Raw genomic sequence first — 25,459 nt, forward strand, 5'->3', positions numbered from 1 at the left:
TAAGTCGTAACCTCCCAATCTGCACGAACACGAAGACCCCAGGAAGTGCGCCGAATGTAGAAGCACATGTAGTGGCCAAACGGTGGTACTACATCTTCTATGTCAGTCCATTACGTAATTTGGCCAAAAAATACTTTTACTCCATTGAATTATATTTGGAAAGAGAAGAGATGTCTCTAAATCAGCTTTCACCTTTGTTTGAACTAAATCAACTACCCAGTACAAACCATTTGTATTGTCCTTATTTAAATCAATAGGGTCCAAATGTTGTAAAAGTCAAATCCAGACATTACGCCGGGATTGGAGGCGGGGCTTAAGGAAAACTCGAGTGTGCATTCTCTTAGGGCTCAGATATTTAAAAACCTTTTTGGCTTCATGCAACTTCATGCAACTTTCATGAAAAAAGAAAAAAGAAAATTGTGTTCGTATGCCCAAGTGTATGGCTTGGGCATACGAACACAATTTTCTTTTTTGTTTTTGGTGGAGTTGCAGGTTTACACCCCTGTCTGTCCAAGATGTCTTCATTTTTGAACATTGTCATCATGAGCATATGCACTATTAAGATATCTGCAATCATGTGTTATGTGTGGTCAGGGCCGGCCCTAGACTTTTGGGGGCCCTAAGAATAGGCAATCTAGGCATACTAACACAATTAATTAAACATACTTATCACGGCGATGGTGTACTGACATTTTTTTTTTTGCTAGTGGGCCCCTTAGTGGCTGCGGGGCCCTAAGCGTTCGCTTATGTCGCTTAATGGGTCGGGCCGGCTCTGTGTGTGGTCATCGTGACCTTGACATGGCGACTTTGACAAACTGGTAAGGAGTGTGTGGGAAAGGGCAGGTCGTTAATAGTAGGGCTGCTGAGGGAAAGTGTAATTGTTGGGGTTTAGATGGATAGGACTGTCAGGAGATGGAGGAAAGGATGGAAAGTCAGAGGACATTAGGTGGATGAACGGAAAACGGCATTGAATGTGCCTTGGAAACTTTGGACGGTCCCAGGCAAGCTGTATTATTGTGTTTCAAACCTAACAAAGATAGGCCAATCAGCTCCTCGGTGTACTTCTGTATTTGTGACTTGCCCTATCAAAATCTGTCACTTTGACTCTAAAACATATTGTGAGTTGTGTACCCTGTTGGAAAGAGGCCATTCGTAGCTTTCTATTGATATCCTTATTGTCTTTGTTCTAACAAACACAGCAAAATGTGTCACATGACATGATGACTGTTATCAGGAGACAATTATGAGAAAAGGTCTTTAAAGTGTGCAGTGCCAAAGTTATTCAGAGTGCGATCCAGGCTTAATATTTTGGGGACACTGTACCCCTTGCCCCACCTCAGGACCACCATTGCCATTGGACAACATAGCTACATCGACGAGGAACAAAGTTCAAGAAAAAAAAAGCAAAAAGCCAAGGCTGTTTTTTTACAATCAACCAAAACCTCAAAATGTCCACAACAAGTTATTGAGACGAATTCGCATAGATAAATTATTTGAGTCAGATGTGTGTCACATGTGTCATAACTATCTAAACTCGATTCCAGACACTTGAACTACTTCTGCAGAGGAGTTTTTGAATCATTGCGAGATCTCGTCTTTTCGATGTATTTGTAGTTTGAGGCTTAATATAGACACGGAGCTTTCTTTAGAAACAGACGCATTTGTTTCAGTTACTTTACCACCCGAAAAAAACTCACATGCTCGTATTTGGGTGTACGTGCGCACGCTGGAAAGACCCAAACACACTCAGTTTTAGACACACACATTGGACGGGGAACAATAGACGTAGACACCTGCTACCCCCTCCTCCTCGTCCTCCTCCCCCCCCATTAGGATTCAGTTCAGGGTCCGTCTGCGTGAGTAGGTTAGCCATGCGTGTCATGGAGAAATCCAGTGAATGATAATGAATGATGAAGTGTGTGTGTGTGTGTGTGTGTGTGTGTGTGTGTGTGTGTGTGTGTGTGTGTGTGTGTGTGTGTGTGTGTGTGTGTGTGTGTGTGTGTGTGTGTGTGTGTGTGTGTGTGTAAGCCAGGGATGCTTTTGCGCCATCTACTCCCCTCATCCAATCCTCCTCCACCTCTTCCTCGTTGGTGGTGTGTCGGCTGGAAGGACGGCCCCCGTGCTCTGACACACTCACACACACTCACACACACACACACCTCCGCGATGTGTCACTACCCATACATCCACCTGCCTCTTCCCGTCATTTCCCGCTCTCCTCTCCATCTACCTACGCTTGTTCTTTTCCCTCCTTTTTTTTGTTGCTCACCCTAAGTCTTCCTCTCCGTCCCCCCTACGCTGTGTGTCACCGCTACCGGGGAAGAAAGAAAAGAAAAATGCTCCGACCGACAAAAGTAAGAAGAGAAAACGGAGGGAAAAGAGTTGAAAGCTGGAGTGTGTTTGCAGCTCAGCGATGCCTCCATCCACCTTGACTCTTCTTTGATGGAATATCCCGGACGGCGAAGAGAAAGCGGAGGAAGAAAGGACGACTGAAAGAAGAAGAATCAAAAGGAAAAGGAAGGACAAGCAGCGCTCGCCTCAGGAGGGTACGGAGACACAACACTATAACACTCCTTTTCTAACAACTTCAGCTCTTCTTTCTCCTTTGATCTCCTTCTCTCTGTGAGTTGTGTCCACAGGCTCTGTTTTGGGGATTGTTGACAAACTGTTCTCCGGACTCGGAGCGGAGAAGAGACTATTCTCTCTCCGGTTATTTTCATTCTAATTAATTCCCCCCAAAGCAAACCCTCAAAGAGCCTCTTCTCTGTAACTCCGTCTCTCTCTGCGTCGCTCTGTTTCTTCCCCTCTCTCCGTCTGTCTGCCTTTGAGAAGCAAATAATTGGATGTGGAGATTGGCTTCTCTGTGGCTGAGCCGTGTGAACACACACACACACACACACACACACACACACACACACACACACACACACACACACACACACACACACACACACACACACACACACACACACACACACACACACACACACACACACACACACCTGGAGCTCAATGTGTATTGTGCTGTTTTGTATATGTCGTTCTTTGCTGTTGGTGTGTGTTCTTTAAAGATAAAAAATAACTTGTTTTTACTAAATGTTCACCAAACCTAGTGTTATAAGGTATCAATATAGTTTAATGCTTAGCAAAGGCTCCCTAAAAGGTTGAGAACCTGTCCAACATTGCTCAAACAGGAAGTAAAGAGGGCTTTTTGGGGACTATTTCCAGCGGCGGATGAATGCACATTTAATGATCTGATGAGTTTTTACAGGTACAGAGGTGTGTCGGTCTTTTGGTGGTTGGCAAAAAATGTAACTTCAAAAAGCATGTCATTGGTATTTAGCCAAGAATGAAGCTCTAAGAGACAGAAATGAAATCCCTAAATTTCAAATGTATAGTTTTAGGTCTTATTTTTGGACACAAACTGCAAGACGTTTCAAAAATGTCCCTACAGTTGTGGCAGAGTCTTAAGGATTTAGGATTCAATCATAGACAAAAAAAGGTTTGATAATGCACAACCTTTTTTTTTTTTTTACGGTGCAAGGCTCAGTGAGAAGAAAGTAAAAGAAAAGAGAAATAGCCGGATTGGTTGAGAGATTAGTGGCAGAGGTATTTCCCCGGAGAGAGGGAGAGAGAGAGAGAGATGAAGAGGACGAAGCTTGAGGAGCCTCTGAGACAAGGAGACGTCAGATGTGTAACACTGGCGAGCTGATTGAGTGGAGGACACACACACACACACACACACACACACACACACACACACACACACTCAGAAAAGGTGTAAGGCTGCTCTCGCTACACTTTCCGCTTTTGAGGCAGGGCGCCAAGTCTCAAGAGACGAACAGGAGACCCACACACACACACACACACACACACACACACACACACACCTCAACACATAAATGGAACAAGAGGGACTCCGCTATAGTGGGACCCTTTTCACGTTTTTTTTTTCAGTCTTTTCTTCTTCTGCTGTATTCATCTCTCTCTCTCCTTCCCTCCCTCTCTTTCCTCTTTACCTTCCCGCCCAACCACACATCTCCCTCCTCCCTCTCCTACCTCCTCCCTCCTTCTCCTCCTCCTCCTACTACTACCACCGCTCAGCTCCATCCAGACCAAGTCTCATTGTCCTCACACACACCTCGTCCTCCGAGTGTGAGCGTACACGTGTGTGTGTGTGTGCGAGGGTGGAGGTTCCAGTCCGGTCTTTTCTACATCGGCAGCGGCAGCAGAAGCACCGGGATCCACTCTGAGGTGAGTGTGTGTCACCTTTTTATCTAAAAGAAGACACTTTCAAGATGTGATTTAGTTTCTTTTTAAAGTGGGAGATTGTTGAGTCTTTTTTCAATTATGGGGACATTAAGGTGGGATGTGTGTGTGTGTGGGAATTTCTGTGTGTGTTCGTGCGCTAACGGGGTCAAAGGTGCTGCCGGTGACATTTGAATGGATGGAGGATGGATATGGAGCTGGAAATGTGGCTTTGTGTGTGTGTGTGTGTGTGTGTGTGTGTGTGTGTGTGTGTGTGTGTGTGTGTGTGTGGTGTGTGTCTGTGTGTCTGTGTGTGTGTGTGTGTGTGTGTGTGTGTGTTTGTGTGTGTGTGTGTGTGTGTGATGCTTAGCCCCGATATATTTGATTCCCTGTCTTATGTAATATCATTTGTGGAACCAAATAAAGTATTCAAATGTGTGTGTGTGTGTGTGTGTGTGTGTGTGTGTGTGTGTGTGTGTGTGTGTGTGTGTGTGTGTGTGTGTGTGTGTGTGTGTGTGTGTGTGTGTGTGTGTGTGTGTGTGTGTGTGTGTGTGTGTGTGTGTGTGTGCGGCCAGAGGGTAAGCTTGGCTCAGTCCGTACGTGCTCTGCTTATGAATGACTGACCACGGCTTGAGTCTTTACTCCCCGCTAGTTCACGTTGAGCCTGCAAACACTTCCCCCTTTGTTTCTTTTTCCTCTTCTCCATCTTTCTATTTCTTACTCGATCTTCCTTACTTTCACATTCTGTTTGATTTGACTTCAGTGACTTATAATTGGCATGCCTGCAGAAGAGAAAACCCCCCGCTACCAAAAGCCGTGTGCCAAATGCAAATTCTCACACAGCCACGCAACAAAATATATAGAGACACATCTACTTTTTTCTCTCTCTCTCTGTTGTCACACACACATTCCCTGGCAGATTTAAATATTTCCCAGCGGGGTTGGAGGATGAACAGAAATAGATCTAATTCTAAATCAGGATGGAGAACTCGGCTCACGCAGCGTCGCCAACCTCGCTCCGAAACCCCCCCCCCAACTCTGTTTCAGCCAGCAGCGACAACACTGGCACTAGAAAAAGAAAAAAAAAAGTTAAAAGATTATACCAGTGGATATATATTGAGTTCTGTCAAAGTATGAACATTGACACATTGCCATACCCCACACAATTAATGTATGCCAAGACAAGCAAGCCAATACACTTCCCTGTTAGCAAGGACAACATTTACAAAGCCGTGATTTCCACAAACTTAAGCTTTATTAATCTAGTATGAATACAGAGTCGTCAGGACAAAAGGGCGTCACAGTTTCGAAGATTTCCAAACAATGCATCTTGCCGTAATCATGTTTAGGGAGTAATGGATTACATGTTACGGGATTACGTAATCAGGATACGAAACATTTAATTGATTCCCTTATAGTTACATAAAAAATACGTAATTATATTACTGTGTCATTTCTAAATATTGGCGATAACAAGCAGGGTTACCGTGTTAGTCAAAACCCTAAAATAAGAATATATAGTGTTTGTTGAAAAGGATCAGATGTTATCTCTTCTCTGTGAGCTGTTCTGTTCTGTAGGATAATACTTTAAGTGTAAATACTTCTACTGCCTGAATCTGCTTCATGGTTTCCACTTTTTTGCTTCATTTGTTCTGTTTCTAATTCAGCAGTTGAACCTATATGTTCATAAAATAGCGTGTGTGAGCTTCACTGCGTGTGTTAAACTCAAACGGACTAAAACGTCAGCTCAGATTTTATTTCTGCTTTTTAAACTGTAGTATGTGCTCATGTGTTTCAGTGTTGGTGCATAGGCTGCTGCCTGAATATGCTTCATGAAAGACCAAGCCCAAAAAATAAAACTCAAAATGAACAGGGGAGGTCATAAAGTGCCTGATAAGCTTCGTAGAAACTTGAGTTTTTCCGAAGATTTCAGGGAGTTTAAGCTGAATTGATCCGTCTGTTGCGCCTCTTGGCTTCTACAGTAGCATCCGGATTAAGCCTTGGAGTTGAGATAGAGATCTGGAGTTGATGAGCTCCTCGCTTCACTGTCTGCCTGCCTGCCTACCTGTCTGCCTGCCTGCCTACCTGTCTGCCTGCCTGCCGTGTCAGGGCTGACTCCAGATCAGTGATAGGATAGGTCACGGCCCGCCAGCTGCCTCCAGCGGTCCCGCAGAGGAAGGGAAAGATGGAGATGTGGAGGCAGGTTGAAGGAATGTGTGTGTGCATGTGTCAGAGTGTGAGTTTGTGGTGGCGGCGTGAGAGATAAGCAGGATCGGGGGGTGGGGGAAAGATAAGATGCGCTGAAGGCTGGATATAAGCACCTGGCTTGAGAGAGAAAATAAAAGATAACAATGCACAAAGAGGAAGGTGGGGGTGTCAGGGTTTTAGAGGTGGGTGAAGCCTCCAATATCTACCTCCAGTCAGGACGGGTGTCACATCAGGACCCTCTCATCCTCTACCTTCCCACGGCCCCCCCCACTAAGCGTCCGCGTCCTCTTTTCTCTTTGACAATGAGCCGACAGCAAAGAACAAAAGAAGACATAATACATGCAAACCCTCCTCTCTCTGCAGTCAGGAAGCAGAGGAGGAGGGGGAGGAGGACGAGGAGATAGGGATGAGTAAGGCATGACATGTAAGCTTGCGATTGCGGTAATCAATTATATAAAAAATAAAATTAGCTGCGGTGGGGTTGCTCCAGAAAAGTCAAACTGGTCTACTTTTGAAAAGACGGCAAGTATGTGGGTGCACTTTGAATATGCAGTTTAATACAAGTTTAAGTAGGAAGAGATGCCATTGATTCAGTCTGCTCTCCTAAAAATAGGGCTCTCATATGAATGTGTCATTTCAGGGGAAAGATAACTGAACTACTAAGTTTCTAATAAAAGTCAGCATTAAAAAGCCCTGACAGAGTAAAATGACTCTGCGTTGACGTTGTTTCTATGCGCTCAAAGTTTTGATTACTTCAACTTTGACCTTGTTTACCAACCAATCAGATGACAGCTGTGTTCATAGGTGCAAGCTAGCATGGAAGATAACCATAGAAACAAAACTAGACTATCTATTTTCACTGTCGAGCTTCAATCACTGGCAATGACAATTAAAACGAAGATGCAGAATCATAAATAATACTATCACTTAATCAATCTAAAGCTATTAAGAAATCGCTTAAAATATCTGAGGTAAATTAAGTGATGTGACATCACCATGTCTCAAAATCTGTGCACTTTTAAAACCAGGCGCAAACACCTACTGGTCCCACATTTCTGTTCTCACCTGGTCAAGTAGGAGGGGTCATGACCGAAAAAACAAGGGCCGTTTCTCAATCGTGAGGACACTTGCTTGGTAGCACATGTCTTCCGAGTCACTTGCTTCAGAAGCGAGGCAAGAATCCTTCCTGGCATTTGGAAAACAAAGAGTGGAACAGACTAGCAAGTGTGCAGGTGTGCGTCATATGAAAGGCCCCGCCTTACATTTTCCGCCACAGATTTGGGGAAATTGGTCCGTGCGCAAAGCATTGTGGGGATTTTAAGGACGCGAAGTCTACCCATGTGCAACCTTGAAATTACCCCCAAACCAAGGACGCAGCCTCGGTGGAATTCCAAGTATACTGGAGATTGGAACAGTCCTTCGGCGGCACTCGATGACGTAGCATCCTTGAAATATTGGCTTGGAAGCCAGTTTCCTCGAGATTGAGAAACGGCCAAGATCTCGAATACAAAAAGCCAAAATGTTTTTTCTCCGGAGAGTGGCTGGTAACTCTCGCAGAGATAACGTGAGAAGTTCAGTCATCCGGGAAGGATTCGGAGAAGAAAGGAACCAGTTGAGGTGATTCGGGGAGGTTAGGATGCCACCTGGTAGGGGTGGGGGAAATAATAGATACAGCATAGTATCGCGATACTTTGCGATATTGTATCGATACACTGACACCACGTATCGATATTTTATTATATAAACTATTCATATTGTAAATCCAAATAAAAGTTTTTGGTAACAATTGCTTTTTCAAACCACTATGGTGCTGAGCTTTTTCTTGTGCGGTCATGGCCATGGGTAACGTCAGTGGGATTGGCAGGAAGTTAGTCAAAACAAAGATGTAAATATATATATATATATATATCGCAATATATCGTATCGCAATACTTAGCATATCGTAGACTCACAATACTATGGTATTGTGGCTTAAGTATCGCGATAGTATCGTATCGAGGGGAGCCTGGTGATTCTCACCCCTTCCACCTGGGCGAATTTTTTTTTCCTGTTTTGTGCACTTATATTGCACCAATGCTATCCTTCCATCTTCAACTGCTTACCAGAAGTCGGGTCGCGAAGGAAACAGTTCCAGCAGAGGGCCCCAAACTTCACATTTCGTGGCCTAGAGATGTTTTTCAGGGATTTCAATCTGGAAGGATTGAAATCGGGCAAACCCAGAACCAGGTGGAGGGATTATAACTCCACCTGTGTCAGGGTGAGTGAAGCAGGCAGGACCCAAATGCAGGACAGATAGAGGGTCTAACCGAAAATACCTTTATTTCAAGGCTACAAGTCTTTAACATAGAGAGCAGAACTCACTCCCTAGTGAACACATTCAACTTCGACAAGGATCTCCCAACAACTGAAAGAATAACATAATTTAAATACCAGCAAGAGTGATCACCAAGACAAGACACAGGTGGGGAAGGAGGAAACACACAGAAGCACCAGGTGAACACAATCAGGTCATCAGACAGGAGGAAAACACAGAGAGACATGGGGTGTTTCTCAATCTTGAGTACGCTTGCTTGGTAGCACATGTCTTCCGAGCGTCTTGCTTCAGAAGCGAGGCAAGAATCCTTCCTGGCATTCGGAAAACAAAGAATGGAACAGGCGAGCAAGTGTGCAGGTGTGCGTCATATGAGAGGCCCCGCCTTACATTTTCCGCCACAGATTTGGGGAAATTGGTCCGTGCGCAAAGCATTGTGGGGATTTTAAGACCGCGGAGTCTACACATGTGCAGCTTCGAAATTTCTCCAAACGAAGTACGCCGGGCTCAGTAGAATTCCAAGTATGCTGGAGATTGGAACGGTCCTTCGGCGGCACTCGATGACGTAGTATGCTTGAAATAGTGGCTCTGGAGCATCCTTACTCGACATTGAGAAACACCCATGAAGTAAGACCAGACACAAACAGATCGTGACAACCTGGCCTTGGAGCACCTTCGAATCCCTAAGTCAGAGCTGGTTGATGTGGCCAGGAAAAAGGACGTTTTGGGGCCCTCTGCTGGAACTATTTCCTCCGCGATCTGACTTCCGGTAAGCCGTAAGAGATGGAAGGATAGCAGAGGTGCAATATAAGTGCACAAAACAGAAAGAAAATGTGCGTGGCAAATGCTCAACAGCCGCTAGCAACTCGACTTTGGAGACAGGAATGGAATAAACAGTAGCTGAAGTCTCCGCTCCAACTGGGGCGCCATTGACCGTTATTATTACGCACTCGCATAACATGCTAACTCCGAAAAATTATGCATAATGCATTTTGGTCTGGAGCGCAACTTAGATGAGTACAAAGTAATCAAAAAAGATAGACCCAATGGCTGCAAATATAAAACCAAAGTACGGTTATGTCGTAAATGATGATATGGGTCAATACAAATACATATCACCTATTTCGTAGTGCTTGAAGGAGAGATTTTAACTTAGTATTCAGTGATAACATTAGTTCATAGGCCAACACTATTATTATGTAAATGTTAATTAAAAGCCGAAAGACTTCATGTTTGAAATGTAAAGTGGATTTTTTTTTTAAAGGGACAAATGATTATGTTTTATTTGTTTTTAATGGATGCTGGTATTACAGTATATGGCCTCTACACAGTTCTTCGTCTCGTCCCTTTGGCCTCACTTCTCCAGCCTGCTTGATAATTAATGGTTTCTGTATTACACATATTAGAGAGCCCCCCCCCCATACCCACATACGTACGCAGTGATCAGGCTGGCAATGATTTCAGCTGCGGTAATTAAAGAAGTGTTCGCAGTGAGTGAATAAAACATGCATCAATCCTTCTTCCCTCCTCCATTCCCTCCTCTGGTGTCTCCTCCCTCTCCCTCTCTCTTTTATCTTTTTTTATTCTTTTCATCGTTCCTCTCTCATCACCTCTTTTCTCATATTGTTCTGATCTTTTCCCTTTTTCATCTGCTTCCTATTCATTCCTCTGTTCCCGCTATTCCCTTCTTACCCTCTCTTCTACCCCTTTATCCTTATCTTCCTCCTCCTCCTCGTCCTCCTCCTCGTCCTCCTCCTCCTCCTTTCTCCTCTTCATTTCCCAGAGGTGAACCAATGTGTGCAAGCTGTTGCAGCAAGGGCAACGCTGGTGTGCACACACTTAGTCTAGCAGGATATACAGTGTCTGTGTGTGTGTCCGTGTGTGTGTGTGTGTGTGTGTGTGTGTGTGTGTGTGTGTGTCCGTGTGTGTCCGTGTGTGTCCGTGTGTGTGTGTGTGTGTGTGTGTGTGTGTGTGTGTGTGTGTGTGTGTGTGTGTGTGTGTGTGTGTGTGTGTGTGTGTGTGTGTGTGTGTGTGTGTGTGTCTAGGCACTAGACACTGCAGGTGCTGCATGAAGATAAATGAGCTGTCATTAGCCAATCAGGTCAGCCGGTGGGAGGGCGAAGGAATACGGAGGAGCGAGTTCAGCGAGTGGAGGTCAAGCCTCTGACAGGGGAGATGTGTGTATTTCTGTGTGTGTCTCTGCACGGGGATATTGAGAAGGAGGATTCCCTGATTAGATGTGAGCTCTTAATTATAATAATAATAATAATAATAATAACTTACATTTATATAGCGCCTTTCAGGGGACCCAAAAGAAACAAACAAAAAACAGTCAGACAAAGACTCTTGCAAAGTTTTCTCCTTCTCCTTGCAGTAAAAGCTTCCCCTTCCTTCCTTCCTTCCTTCCTTCCTTCCTTCCTTCCTTCCTTCCTTCCTTCCTTCCTTCCTTCCTTTCTTCCTTTCTCCCTCCCTTCCTTCCTTCCTTCCTTCCTTTCTCCCTCCCTTCCTCCCTCCCTTCCTTCCTTCCTTCCTTCCTTCCTTCCTTCCTTCCTTTCTCCCTCCCTTCCTTCCTTCCTCCATTGCTGTTTCTCCTTCTCCCCCCACCGGCGCTCCTCAGGGAAGCGGAGGATTGTTGTGCTGCCGTATGAAAGTCTAATTGGTATCTCCGGCACGTTGTTTCTCTCCTCATCGACGACTCGTCTGAGAGGAAGAGACAGGAGAAGGAATTAAAAACCATTTCAGAATTTCTAGTTTCCACCTCGGACCTTTCTGCAGCAGGAAGACGTAGATGTCATATGGTGTTTTTTAACTTCCCCCCGAAACGCTTCTCCGTGGGAAAGGCTATAAAACCAATTTGAAAGTTAGACATGGCATAGATTCTCATTACATCGCTGTAATAAATCAATGGCTGTGCGAGTGTGTTTGCCCTCTTAACATTTACACTACGGCTAATGCAAATGGATTTATGCATAAAGTGCTCGTTCTCACAGCCAAGGTGCTGCTGGGAAGGAGGAAGGTAAATGATTAACCCCATGGAAAGAAACTCTAATCTCCCCCCTCTCTCTCTCTATGAATGTGTTTGTGTGTGTCGGGGGCTTTCAGGATGGCCGGTGGCTGTCTTTGATCACTAATCCTTTCTCTGGCCTGACTTTCTGTCCCTCGTTCTTTTTTTCCTCTGCCCATCTCTCAGCTCCTCTCTCATCTCCTCTCTCTCGCACGGCCAGTTGCCATGTTTGCATTTTGAGCAGCTTACAGGCGAATATCTAGGGCAGGGTGCCCCCCTCTTCTTCTTCTTCTCTTTCTCCCTCCCTATTTCTGACTCTACGGCACTCCCTCTGTGCTTCGAAAATAGGCTTGGATTAAACTATTTTTAAATAATACTCACGCAACTTTTGTCACTTCTGTTGTAATTCTTCCCTTCTTCCGTACTGGCAGTGAAGCATGTCTTTACTTGCTCGCCTTCACTGCCAATATGTATCACCAAGTGCAAAGTGTAATTAATATTTGCTTGTGTTGTTGTATACAAAATCCACGGGAAAAGAGAGTGGGCGAAAATAGACTTAAACGCAGATTCTGGGTCAGAAAAACTGCAAAACATAATTTCAAATGCTGTAACTTGAGCAACAATCAAATCACACTTATGCAGACGATACTTTATACACCTACAGAGGATACTGGAGGAACATATTACAAAAGACTACGTTGTGATGAAGTCCTGGCTGTCACACAAACACAACACACCGTCGACACGTAGCTAAAGCTAACATCTGTAGCTTACGGTCGATACAATCGGACAGAACAAGCTATTTGAAGACTGTTGACTTTTGGGCGCGCCTTGCCAGATAGTTGCTAGCTACATCTGTCAGTGACTGGATTTTTTTTGTTGGGATGAATTAACTGGGACTGCAACAACAAGCCAAAAATGAACTTGAGGCAAAAGACTTCACGTTCAGTCTGATTTAGGGCTGGGCGATATGGCATCAACTGGCCAACATGAGGCAACTCAAACACAACCCACTTCCCCTGATGAGCTTTAGCTTAATATTGCATTTTTTAAACAAAGGAAAGAAGCTGTCCTCAATATGTTACATTGAGCTAAGAAGAGACATCTTTAGGTCTGATTACAGTACGACAAACCAACCCGGTCTCACGGCATTTCGTGTTATAGTAACGCAATTCATTTAATCTATTGATTCGTGTTCACCAACACGATTTTCGCATTTCTTTCGGGTCACACAGAACGATTTTAAAAGCAATGTATTTCTATTGGTAGTGTGTTTCGTGCCTGCACCACGTCTTTTTGTCCGGTCGGGTCTTGGGAGACCAGAAGCTGTGGTTCATAAAAACATGTTCTTACTCGATATCTTACCCTAAGCCTGACCCTAACCCTTTTATTTTAAAGTGTTTCATGTTTTTTTTGCCGTCCGCGAGGAAAAGAAATGAGGCTCAGATCCTCAGAATACTGAAATCTGTAATTGTTGTCATCTTTTTTATTCTTCTAATTTGTTATTATTTGGTGCAGGCACGAAACATACTACCAATAGAAATACATTGCTTCTAAAATCGTTCTGTGTCAGAAATCTTTATTTTTTAAAATCTATTTTTCCTTCTAATTTGTTATTATTTAACTTGCTTTTAAAATCGTTCTGTGTGACACGAAAAAAATGAGGAAATCGTGTTGGTGAACACGAATCAATAGATTAATTTCGTGACTAAAACACGAAATGCCGTGAGACTGTGTTGGACAAACACAAGTGTACAACCTGCCTAAGTAGCCTAGTACCAATATTATAATAAGATAGACATTAACCACACTTCTGTTGGCTGAGGACATTTCTAACTTTCTCTCTTCCGATGCCCTTCCTTCCTTTGCCTATTTCCATCTGTCTTCCTCCCTCCCTCCGTATCACTGTGACCTTGATGTCCTCGTTTCTCTTACTCTCCCTCTCACTTGCTCTACTTCTTCACTCCCCTCAGTTTCAGGTTATATGTTCAATCGCATCGAGGCAAGACTCTTGACTGAAGCACTCTCACTCAAACAGTCCTTCTCTCTCTCCCCGTCCGCCATTCTCTGGTGCAAATACCTCACAGCATTATTATTCAGCCAGTTCATAACTTCACGGGAGCTCCATGGTTGGCGGTTGTAGTGTTAGTGAAACCTCATAATCCCCTGCTCTCAGACGGACCTTGTTAAGCCTAATTCCCCGTGGAACCTGGAGGTTATAATTAATGTACCTCCAGTAGTCCTCTCCGGCTCTCTGTAGCCTCGGTGTTGCTCCACAAGGAGGCAAGAGAGATAATTATAGACACCAACAGACAACACAAAGTTCATAAGTTCGCATTCTCGACAAAGTTGTTTTCTGTCTGCAGCCTCAGGGACGTCGTTAGGCAAAGTACTGTCGAACCAAGAAGCTAAAGTGGCATCTAAAAATCTACATGTCTAGACTATTCTTTTACATATTTCAAATGGCGGTTGAGTGGCCTCTCTTTGTTAAATAGATAGAGACAGATTATGAGAGTTACATCTACACAACAAAGACATGTTGCCGAGTATATGAGCACCTGAAGGCGGGGATTAAAATTGCTGTCACATCAGAAAGGTGAGAAGCAATGCATCGTAGAAATGAGGATACATGTGAACACTTCTGTACTCTCGTAGGGTTGTTGCATTCAATAGTTCAAATGGTAAGTGTCTAAAGGATTTTTCACTCAGAAAGAGGCCTTTCCCCCAAACGATTCGGATCCAAAATACTTGGTCCAGCCCAACAACTGGTCTTTTTTCTATTTTGAATAATATTTAAATGAATCTTTTTTGGTTTGTCAGACAAAACAAGCCATTGGGTGGAATCTGGCAACCTTTCATTGACATGACTTTTTGATAGTTGAACTATTAATCACATGTTTTTAATATTCAGTTCTTAGATCCCAATGATACTTAGTCTAAAACTTAGTCTTAGAGTACTGCTTTAAATAAGAAAACTACTTGTACTCTGATATTGTCAAATGTATAACATTAACTCAAGGTGAGTGAAGGGAATGCCAATTGATTCATCGAAATAGAAAAATCTGCCTTTTTCGCACACTTATCGACGTTGAATATCGAGCAGTCCTGCAAAGAGGGCAGGTACACCGAGGCACAGGTGGATTGGTGTGTTGCTGCATGTGTGTGTGTGTGTGTGTGTGTGTGTGTGTGTTGGGGGAATTTGCAAATGTGTGTGTTGAGAGGGTGAAGCACAAAGCACTGGCCTGTAGAGGAGATAGAAAGCTCCTGTGTGTTACCGAGTCAATAGGCTCTTTGTTCACTGGGACTGGGAGACAGCTAGCCATGAGACTGCTACGCACCATAGTGTACCTGAACCTGCTCTCACACACACACACACACACACACACACACACACACACACACACACACACACACACACACACACACACACACACACACACACACACACACACACACACACACACACACACACACACACACACACACACACACACACACACTATTGAAATACCTCAGCCTGACAGGACGTCATGTCATCTCTGTCCACTGTTCCTTCTTTACCTTCTGAACCACCTTATCAGACTTTCTCCTTTTTGCTGCTCACGTTCTCTTTTCATATATCATCCATCTTTCCCGACCTCTTCATCCCACCCACCGTTGGCGTCTTTGTGTTCGGACAACAGAAACTGTTTCAGCCCCTCTCGGTTATCTAGATCGGGGGGTCGGTGGGTGGGAGGTTTTACCTGAGAGCAGGACAGAGGGCATTTTGTGTCGGACAAGGGGGAAAGAGAAGGAGATTTGGGAGGGCGGGTAGAACAGGGGGGGAGACAAGAATGCCACAGATACAGGTAAAGGCTTTGTGTGAGAACCAGTAACGACGAGCGCAGGGATCCAGGACACACACCGCTTGTAAGGTATATGTGACGGTAAAGAAAGAGTGGCTTAGAGAACGACCGGGAAAAAGAAGACACTCTCTTTGTGTTCGATTTGATAAGTTAGGAGGCAATGCAATGGTTCATACGAGGCCACACAAAGACAGAGTGAACGGATCTACGGAAACCAGATGTAAGTAAAACCAATTCTTTAGGCATTTCTTACATTTTTCTGAGGTTTTCTGATGTTTAAAAGTGTATTCTGTGAGCAGTTATGTGACTTTTAAGTGTACTAAAAAAAAGCTCTACATGAAAGCCAGTTTCTCAGGGATTTCGGAATATTTGAGGCAATCGCAGAGTCTCTCTTTTATTCTGTTAGGGCGTCTCGTTGCCTGCTAGATGAAGGTTTCTCATATTCCATGAGTAGATGTCAGGCACACGTCAGCACGAATCACTCTCACACACGGGCGTTCTGCTTTGTATGTGTGTGAGTGTCCGAAGGCAGGCACGGTATAAATAATGGATAAAGTTTAATAGGCTTTCTGTGGAACGTATATGAGCTGTTGACCATTGGGATCAGCTTTAGGATTCTGTCGCTCAAACTCAGGCAGAACACTGAGCTTATATTTTTCTCTACGCACACACACACGAACAGACATAAGTCAAACCACACACACACACACACACACACACACACACACACACACACACACACACACACACACACACACACACACACACACACACACACACACACACACACACACACACACACACACACACACACACACACACACACACACACACACACACACATTAAGGCATGCGTTCTTTCACACTCGCCCCTACGCTGATCGCCTTATCTCGCCTTCGAAACAAGAAGATTACAAATGAACCACGATTGTCTGTTTCCACAGTGGATCTCGATAAGACACAAATCAGCTTACTTGAGCAAACACGGACGCTAACACACAACATACAAGCACTTACAAGGAAGCTATGAGAGTCTTCACAGGGATGACAAAGGCTCAAAGAAAGATGGGTGACACTGACATTAATCCTGCCTGTTTTCAAATTCTCCGCATGGCCCTCTTTCTCTTTTCTAAAGCATTACTTCTTGATCTTATTTCTTCTTATCTCTGAATGTTTGTCCAGCCCTCTGACCTCTCATCCCAATGCTTGTTGCCAGAGCAGTCTCCTGAAAGCAAAGGGGTTCCCTTACAAACTGTAAAGCAGCTCTTTGTTCATCAGATACAAGGGAAATATAGCGTGCAGGTATTTGTGAATATATCTCTGGTTATTAGCATTCATGCAGGTGGGTTTATGGATGTTTTTGCTATCGATCTTGAAGGAATGGTTTTGGGAAAATACTTACTTTCTAGCTGGAAGTTGGATAAAAAAGTCGATACCACTCATAGACAGTGGCGAGCCGTGACTTTTATACCTAGGCCCTCTGACCCCCCCCTTCCCTCGAAAAAAAAGAAGAGTTATTACGTAACAGCGTATACTTCAGCGGAATATCAAAAAAGCAGCCTGGGGTGCAAAACGCATCAATGACAGCGACCCACTACCACACAGAACAACACCATATATATAAACACCTATCATGACAGGGCACCCACAGTCAAGTAATAATTACAAATGAATTAAGTCGGCACGGCAGCCCACATTGAAAATGACTTAGGCCTACCTTTGATGATCAAATCACTGAAACACAAAGTCCATCCTCCTGTCCTTTGGGATGAAGCACTTGCGGGTTATCATTGTAACTCAATCTTGAAAATGACTCGGTTAATAATTTTGCAACGATGTCATCACTATCACTGAAGTGAGCCATCATGAACAAACGTATGCTAATCATAAATCTATCGATCGTAAATCTATCGATTAGATTTATGATTAGAAAATTATAAAAGTAGGGTAGACATGTGGATATTATCCGGCTGAACAAAACGTGCATTTATCAAACAGGTTCGTTTTCCACAGACCTTATTTCGAGCTATTTTCCAAAATCCTCTGGAGAAATCCCTTTGCTTTCGTGTGGAGGGAACCCGAGCGCAGCTTACTTCCGGGTTTTAGGACGCGTCACTGCACCTCTTTATACACGTGTATAAACCATGGTATAAACCTCACAGCGGGCGGAACTTGTCATAAAGTCCGCGAAAATAAACCCCACCCATTTAGAGGGAAGATATGATTGGTCAATTGTACTGTCATTTGACATTTCTCTCTCGTTGAGTTATGGCCCTCTGTGAATGTAGAGAGGGACCAACAAGCTCTCCCGTCTTCACATAACTCGCAGAGACGGCATTTAACCCTTCACATTCCAACAGAAACTGAAAAGGCAGATTTGAAGGATTTATTTCTTTGGAAATGTTATTTTAAATACAATTAAATCAAGTTATTTTGGTAAAACTAATGAAAAATGTAACAACAACAAAATCTGTTGTTTTATTAATGTTTTAAAATATTATTTTTTAGAATATCTTAGGCCCACAGAGGGCCTAGAGGGCCCTGACGGCTCGACACTGCTCATAAATATTTACAGATTCAGCCAGCGGGCTGTTAGCTTAGCTTTGCACAGAGAGTAACTCCAGGGGAAAACAGCTAGCGTGGCTCTGTTTAAAAGTAAAACATCCACTTACTTGCACCTGTAAAACTCCTCAGTCAGTAAGTGCACTTCCTAAACTCTCGAACTTATTCCTGTAAGTGAAATGTGTTTTTAGAGGCCATTTCCCAATACCAAGAGACCAATTTTCTGACGACTGTCATGGATATGTACATGTGACATGTGTACATGTGACAATTTACCTGTGGGAGCATATTAATCCATAGATCAACAAAAGACAAATCAAAAACTTGTCCAAAAAAGAATATGAAAGCAAAATGAACGGTATGAATTCTTAGAGTGGAGTATATTTAGAAATATAAATATCAAGGGGGGGAGAATGCTGAGGAAACTTCTCAGCATTCTGGACAACGGGTCTCACCCCCTGCATGCCACACTGGTTTCCTACCGGAGCACTTTCAGCCACAGACTGAGATCACCCATAACCACCACACAGCGCCACAGGAGGTCTTTCCTCCCAGTGGCAATCAAACTCTGTAACTCTTCACCCCTAAGTAAAGGCCACTGAGAACTCCCACACCAACACTATGTGCAATATACATATCAATATAATTAACATCATTGCAATACACTCGCTGCTATATTTAAGCAATAGCTCACGACAGGCCGTGGTATATGCTCATTATATCACAGCTAAGGGGCGTGGCTCGGCCCGACCGTTTAATAAATATATTTATAAAACGGACAAGTCAAATCAAGCAATCTGATTGGTTCTTAGCCGTGATATACTGAGCGTATACCACGGGTAGAATTGTAAGTTACTTTTCACAACAAGTCAGTATCCCTCCGCGTCTGAGAAAAACAGTATACCGTTGGGCAGCGGAGAAGTAACGGGGCAGAAGCCCTCTTTTTTGACGCAGCGGTCCAGACAGAATATATATATATATATAACTATGTGCAATATTATATTATTATTATTATTATTATTATTAATAATTCTATGATAACGTGCAATTAAGTAACTGCCACTACGTTTTAATTTTTGCACTACTAACTACTAAATACTGCTAATAATAATTGCATTGATTGTGTGACTTTCTATGTTTCTACTTTTCATGTTGTCTGTGGATGTTTAATTGCTCTTTTTGCTGCACTTTTAGTGTACAGTTTTGCTGCTGTGTTTATTGTGTTTATTGTATTTTGTTACTCCGGCACAACAATTTCCTTCGGGATGAATAAAATCTTATCTTATCTTATCTTATCTTATCCAGTCAGACAAGTATACTGGATGATTACCACAACTGTGAGATGTTTAATTTAACAGGTATTCATCATGTTTCACATATCAATCAAGTCTTTTCTCATAAAAGCAGCTTTCACTACCGACTCTGGGAAGGGCATTTTCTTTTTCACTTAACCTCCACAAGTTAACGGTTAGAGGTTACTTTACCCCAGAGAGGCTCTATTTTGTATAAACTCAGCACAAGGTGGAAACAGAAAAAGTGGAGTCATGTGCAGAATTCAACATTTTTGTGGAAATACTTTCGATGTGCAGAGGTGATTCAGAATGACAAGTTTGATGTGCTCCAAGTAACGAGGGGTTTTGTTGTGCAATGGTTTAATGATGGTTGGAAATAAACCAGCAGATCTATCTTGCAAATAAGGGCAGTTACAGACAACAGGCTGTAAACTGCCTTTTGCCATTGTGACATACAGTAACTGCATGCTGAACAAAACAACCTTAAATACCATGCTATAAAATAAAGTTCTGCTGTAACAACATTGGACTAAATTACACATATCACCAAACTAATTAAGGGTTGCTAATTAAGGGTTGCTAATTCATGTTGCGGTTTGTAGAGCTATAACATTAGGATGTTTTCACAGCTGGCGTGTCGGTACGTTTTAGGTTAACTCAGGGTAATCAGCATCATTCATGAAGGTGCTGAACACATTACACAAAGCTCCTGAGGGTGAATACATACTAAATCTCAATTTAAACCAAATCAAAAAGTCTGCCGGCCTGAAAGTGAAGTTACATTTTGCCCCGTGGTAAACTTAGTAGAGCATTACAGTTTTAAACCGATATTACACTGGACGAACACTTTCCCAAAATGCAACAGGTCACATTAAACTTGAAAGACTCTTCTAATGCTACGGATTTTATTTATGAGATTACTTGAAAGCAGTCGGGATGAAAAGGGAGTTTTTCCCTCGTCCTGATGAATCGGTGTTAGCCGAAAAATCCAATCATTTTAAATGCATTGCGTTGCAGCTTGTTAGAGCAGAACCAAGTAATGGGGAAACTTGGCAACAACACTACCTTCAAGTTAATCTTTTATCAAAGTATTAAATGATCCAGATTCGTTGCCAGGTTCCTTGGCTAAATCACTAACTAAAAATCTGTGTTTGGATGCTCCATGGTTCATGCATGGTGCCACGCTTCACTCGGACCTATTGCTGTTCATTTATCTGTGTATTTGTGGAAGCACGTGGGCTGCTTCGCCTCCCTCTCCTTCTTCTGTTAACGTTGACTCATCCATTTTCAGCCAGTTAATAATTCAGAGGGTCTAGAGGCTGTGTTTTCATCTGTCTCATCTCTGTGAAAGAAACCCCTAGTAATTACACACCAACCAAAACAAGACACTGACTCCGATGGCTGGCAGCGTGGTAGGGACGGAGAGTTACAAAGTGGGGAAAGAAGAAGAAGGAGGGTGAGGAGGAAGGAGACATGGGAGGATGCACACTGGAGACAAGAAGGATACACAGTGGAGAGAGGTGTCTCCGCACGGTTGTAAATCCTCTGCAGGGCCTTGTAAGCTGTCAGACCAGCTGAGGGTGTTAGAGGCATGCAGTGAGAGCTTCACTCCTGGACACCAATCATGCACAGAGGGGAAACGTGTTCCTCCTGTGACTGGCTCGCTGCTGTGTTTTATGGCTTTCTATTCCTATGTGATTTTTCTCTGGCATGTCACATAGGGTCTTAAGCCATTGGGTACAGAGTGGGAGATCTGCAGACGAGGATTAGATGGATATACGAAAAGACAGGAGGGATAACACAAAGCACATGGAGAGGTTTCATGGCATACATGGACACTAACACACACACACACACACACACACACACACACACACACACACACACACACACACACACACACACACACACACACACACACACACACACACACACACACACACACACACACACACACACACACACACACACACACACACACACACACACACACACACTCTGCATGGCTCGAGGCTTTTTGTCTCAGCCTGCAGTCTGGCTCGGCTAATTGCCCCCATAAGACACAGGTTGAAGCGCACATCAATCCCTAAAGCCACACAAACACGCATGAATACGGACACTTTATGTTTGGTCTGGGCCTTTGTTATTGTCACCCACTCCCACACACACACACACACACACACACACACACACACACACACACACACACACACACACACACACACACACACACACACACACACACACACACACACACACACACACACACACACACACACAGTGAACACTGCTGGTGCTGCTGACTCAGGTTGGTATTTAATGAAGCTCTCAGTTTCACCTCGAGTCCCCTAATCTCAGCGCTCGTTTGTGATTGGCTTCCAGCGTGCTTCTGAAAAATGTTAACGTTGGGAGTTTAGTGAGCCTTAAGACTACTTCTGGCTATAATTGCGTGTGTGTGGGGGTGTGTGTGTGCGTGTGTGTGTGTGTGTGTGTGTGTGTGTGTGTGTGTGTGTGTGTGTGTGTGTGTGTGTGTGTGTGTGTGTGTGTGTGTGTGTGTGTGTGTGTGTGTGTGTGTGTGTGTGTGTGTGTGTGTGTGTGTGTGAGTAATTGAGGCGCACATGGGGATGGGAAGACAAAATGTGAGAGGTAGCAGAATGGTAATGTGTCTCCTCTCTGAGTGACAGCGCTCAATAGACCACCATCTTTACCGCAGTGTATGTTTGACTGACCTATTGACGAAAGCACCTTCCTCTGCATTGACTTTCTCTTGCTGGGACCGCGGCAAAAACGTGAAAGGCAAACTCACACGGCCTTGAGCATTATCGACAGCTGTCTCCTATATATTTACTCGATTACAACACCAGCTGGAGGTTGTGTGAGTGATGGGAGATCCTAGCTTTTTAGGCTAGAAAGTGAAGAAAATATGGAAGTGCTTCAATCTTGCATTTGTTATTATTCAGCAGAGATGGGCAACTTCACTAGGGTTAGGGTCAGGGATTTCAAAAATACGTCTGGTTGATTTAATATATCAGTAAACATTTTTCCGGCAATTTTATGATCGCATCTCGTCATTTTATAAATGATGGTCCCGTTTAGAGTAAAACAGACAATAATGCCAGGCTGGGCTTCCTTGAGATTGACAGGTCTCTGCGAGTGATATCCGGTCTGGAGGCCACCCGTGTTTTCATCTTACAAATCCAACCCTTTTTTGCAGATTTTCTGTTCATGAAAGTTGATTGTAACTTTCTGGTTACCCAAGAAATTGGTAACCCATTCCAAGACGATTAAGATTTGAAGCTTTTTGGTTTGCGTATAGGAGGATACGTTCCTGACAGGCGGCAACTTCTGGTTACCCGAAAAATAAATGTCCTAGCATTTGGTTGTACCAATTCACTATTGGTTGCAAAAAACACGATGTATGAGTACGTGTAGGTGTCAAGGGATCCAGAAGTAAATGTCATTCAAATTAAGGTCACTTCCAAAATTGACATTTTGACAACAAAGATCCATTTATCGAGCTTAAAGATAATTAGCAGATAAGAGGTTTGCACTGGGTTCTTTCAGCCTGAGCCTCAGAGCAGTTGGTGTGCACAGCACAGCATGACGTGGCAACTTTCTTATTTGATCATATTTTTGACTTTCGGCAAGTCTTTTAGGCAAGCTTGAAGTGAATCCAATGTTGCCGAAAAAAAGTCTTAATCTCTTCATGACTTCAGTTAAAAGTTCCAACTCAAAGCTTTGCCTCAATATGCAAAAGAAAAGAGAGAAAATTAAAAGATTCTGCTCTTTCTTGTTCTTTGATACTGGATATCTCTTTAGAGTTCAAAGGCTTCGTGAGCAGTGTGATATCTAAAGCGGATTGCCGGAAGAAAGAGACACATTATAACGCCTCCCCTCCTCTCTCCCCTGCCCCTCCCTCCCTCTCTATCTTTCCGCAGGTTTACGTGGATGCGGTGCGTCCGATAGATAATGCCCTTTACCTGGGCCTGCTTCTGCGGCCTGAACGGATCCTGCTGCCGACGAGACAAGAAGAAAAAGCAGCAAGAGGAAGTGGAGGGTGAGGAGGCAGAGCAATGCAGGGATCGTGAGACCGAGGTGTGGTAGTGCTGCAGCCTCTCCTCACCTTCACCACGGTCTTATCCTTTAACAGACTGAATAACGCCTTCACGTGTAACTGCTGCCTAGCAAAGACTGTCTGATATTGTATATGTTGATACTATAGAGTGGTGCAGTCCACTAAAAGTCCTACAATCTGGAAATTACTTCGCATTTAACCACTTCAAGTTGGCTTGTCTCGAAGTCAACAGTTCCTTTAACGTGTTTGTGGTGGTAAGAAGCCTGAAATAAGGTTTGTGGTTAACACAAGCTGAAGAGGTGTTGACAATGTTGCTCTACGATATATCAAATACATCAGTCAATACCCCACTCGTGAATATCTGAAGCTTCTGTCCTGAAAAAGGCGTTAGCTAACAAGTGGTTGAATGAGACACCAACATTAGCCGCCGTTAGCTTAGCCGCCATCAAACCATGAGGTAATTAGTTTGTTAGCATTAGCTCTTTACTTATGGCGATTGCATTTACGTCTAAAAAATAAAAATAAAAATATGTGGAGATTATCCTGCTGAACAAAAAGAGTAAGTATTAAAAATGTATGTTTGCCAAATATCTTATTTTCTGCAATATTGAGAAATCCAATGGAAAGATCCCGTTCCTTTTTGTCGAGGGACTCAATGGTAACTTCCAGGTCGGCGTACATAATACCTAGTCACTGCACCACTCTATAACAGCGACGGTGAAGGGGCTTCAGAAGTCACAGGCTTTTATTGTGAATATGTTCTAAAATGTAACAGATACTGCATTGTTTCCAATTGTATCTGTGACTTCAGTTTCTATGTTCTTTCCACTTTTTAATCTGTAAAACTGTAATAAATATAAAAAATAAAAACCTGTGACCTTGGAGTTGATCCCCATCCATGCTCACTCTTTTCCCCTGGCAGCTGGCAACAACAAAAAAGTTTCTTATCTGTGTGATTCATTTCTCGCTACACCCGTACTGTATAAGGTGTGAAGAGCGAACCATTATATCTCTCGGTCACACTTCTCAGCCGGCCCCCCGTTTCTCCCCTTCTTGCCGTTAATCACACCTCCACGGAGGCTGAATCCTCACCTACCTGCTTGTGTCAGATCAACTTAGCGAGAACTTCAGCCAAGTGAGAAAGTGTACAGTAATTTCCAAAGTCACCCATGGAGGGCTGGAGTCCTTCTCGCTTTTCACGCTGAGCTGGGCCCAATCTACAGCCGAGCAGCTGTCCAATCAGCAGCTTAGCTTGAGTGTGAAGATGGGAATCAGGGGTCAGGATGAGCAACAGGGTTTGTGAGAAGTCCCTCCTCTGATGCCGTAGCATCTTCGTCTCATTAGTCGGCAGACGAGTAATTACAAACACGCACACACCGATGCAGACCCATCCATTAATGTCCTCCTGTGGGAGTGGAGAGTCTGTCCGTAAATGCCACGGCGGCGCTTCCAGCTGTCACCTGTGTGAGTGTGTGACTCCCAAAGTGTGTGTGTGTGTGTGTGTGTGTGTGTGTGTGTGTGTGTGTGTGTGTGTGTGTGTGTGTGTGTGTGTGTGTGTGTGTGTGTGTGTGTGTGTGTGTGTGTGTGTGTGTGTGTGTGTGTGCTTGTGTTTCATCTTGAATGCAACAAATGACTTTCAAAATGTGAAACAAGAGGTTAAGAGATCTTTTCAGCAGCTATAAAACTCTGCTTAGAATACATGTCGAACAACAGGCACACACACACACACACACACACACACACACACACACACACACACACACACACACACACACACACACACACACACACACACACACACACACACACACACACACACACACACACACACAGGTCTCATTAGCGCATGTGATTATGCATGGCACGTCCAGTCAGGCAGTGGAGATGTAATTAACCTTTTCCAGCAGGAAACAG

General features: G+C 43.7%; 1 long non-coding RNA gene across 1 annotated transcript; it reads left to right on the top strand.

Annotated features, from left to right (window-relative positions):
- Window positions 1-2,117: 2,117 nt before the first annotated feature.
- LOC307040795 lies at window positions 2,118-24,429 on the top strand. The gene is made up of 3 exons (XR_013808614.1): window positions 2,118-2,546; window positions 4,105-4,254; window positions 23,409-24,429. It is a non-coding gene; the product is annotated as an uncharacterized lncRNA (long non-coding RNA).
- Window positions 24,430-25,459: the final 1,030 nt, after the last annotated feature.

Source organism: Notothenia rossii, assembly GCF_949606895.1.
Source record: "Notothenia rossii genome assembly, chromosome: 5".
Classification (NCBI taxonomy): domain Eukaryota; kingdom Metazoa; phylum Chordata; class Actinopteri; order Perciformes; family Nototheniidae; genus Notothenia; species Notothenia rossii.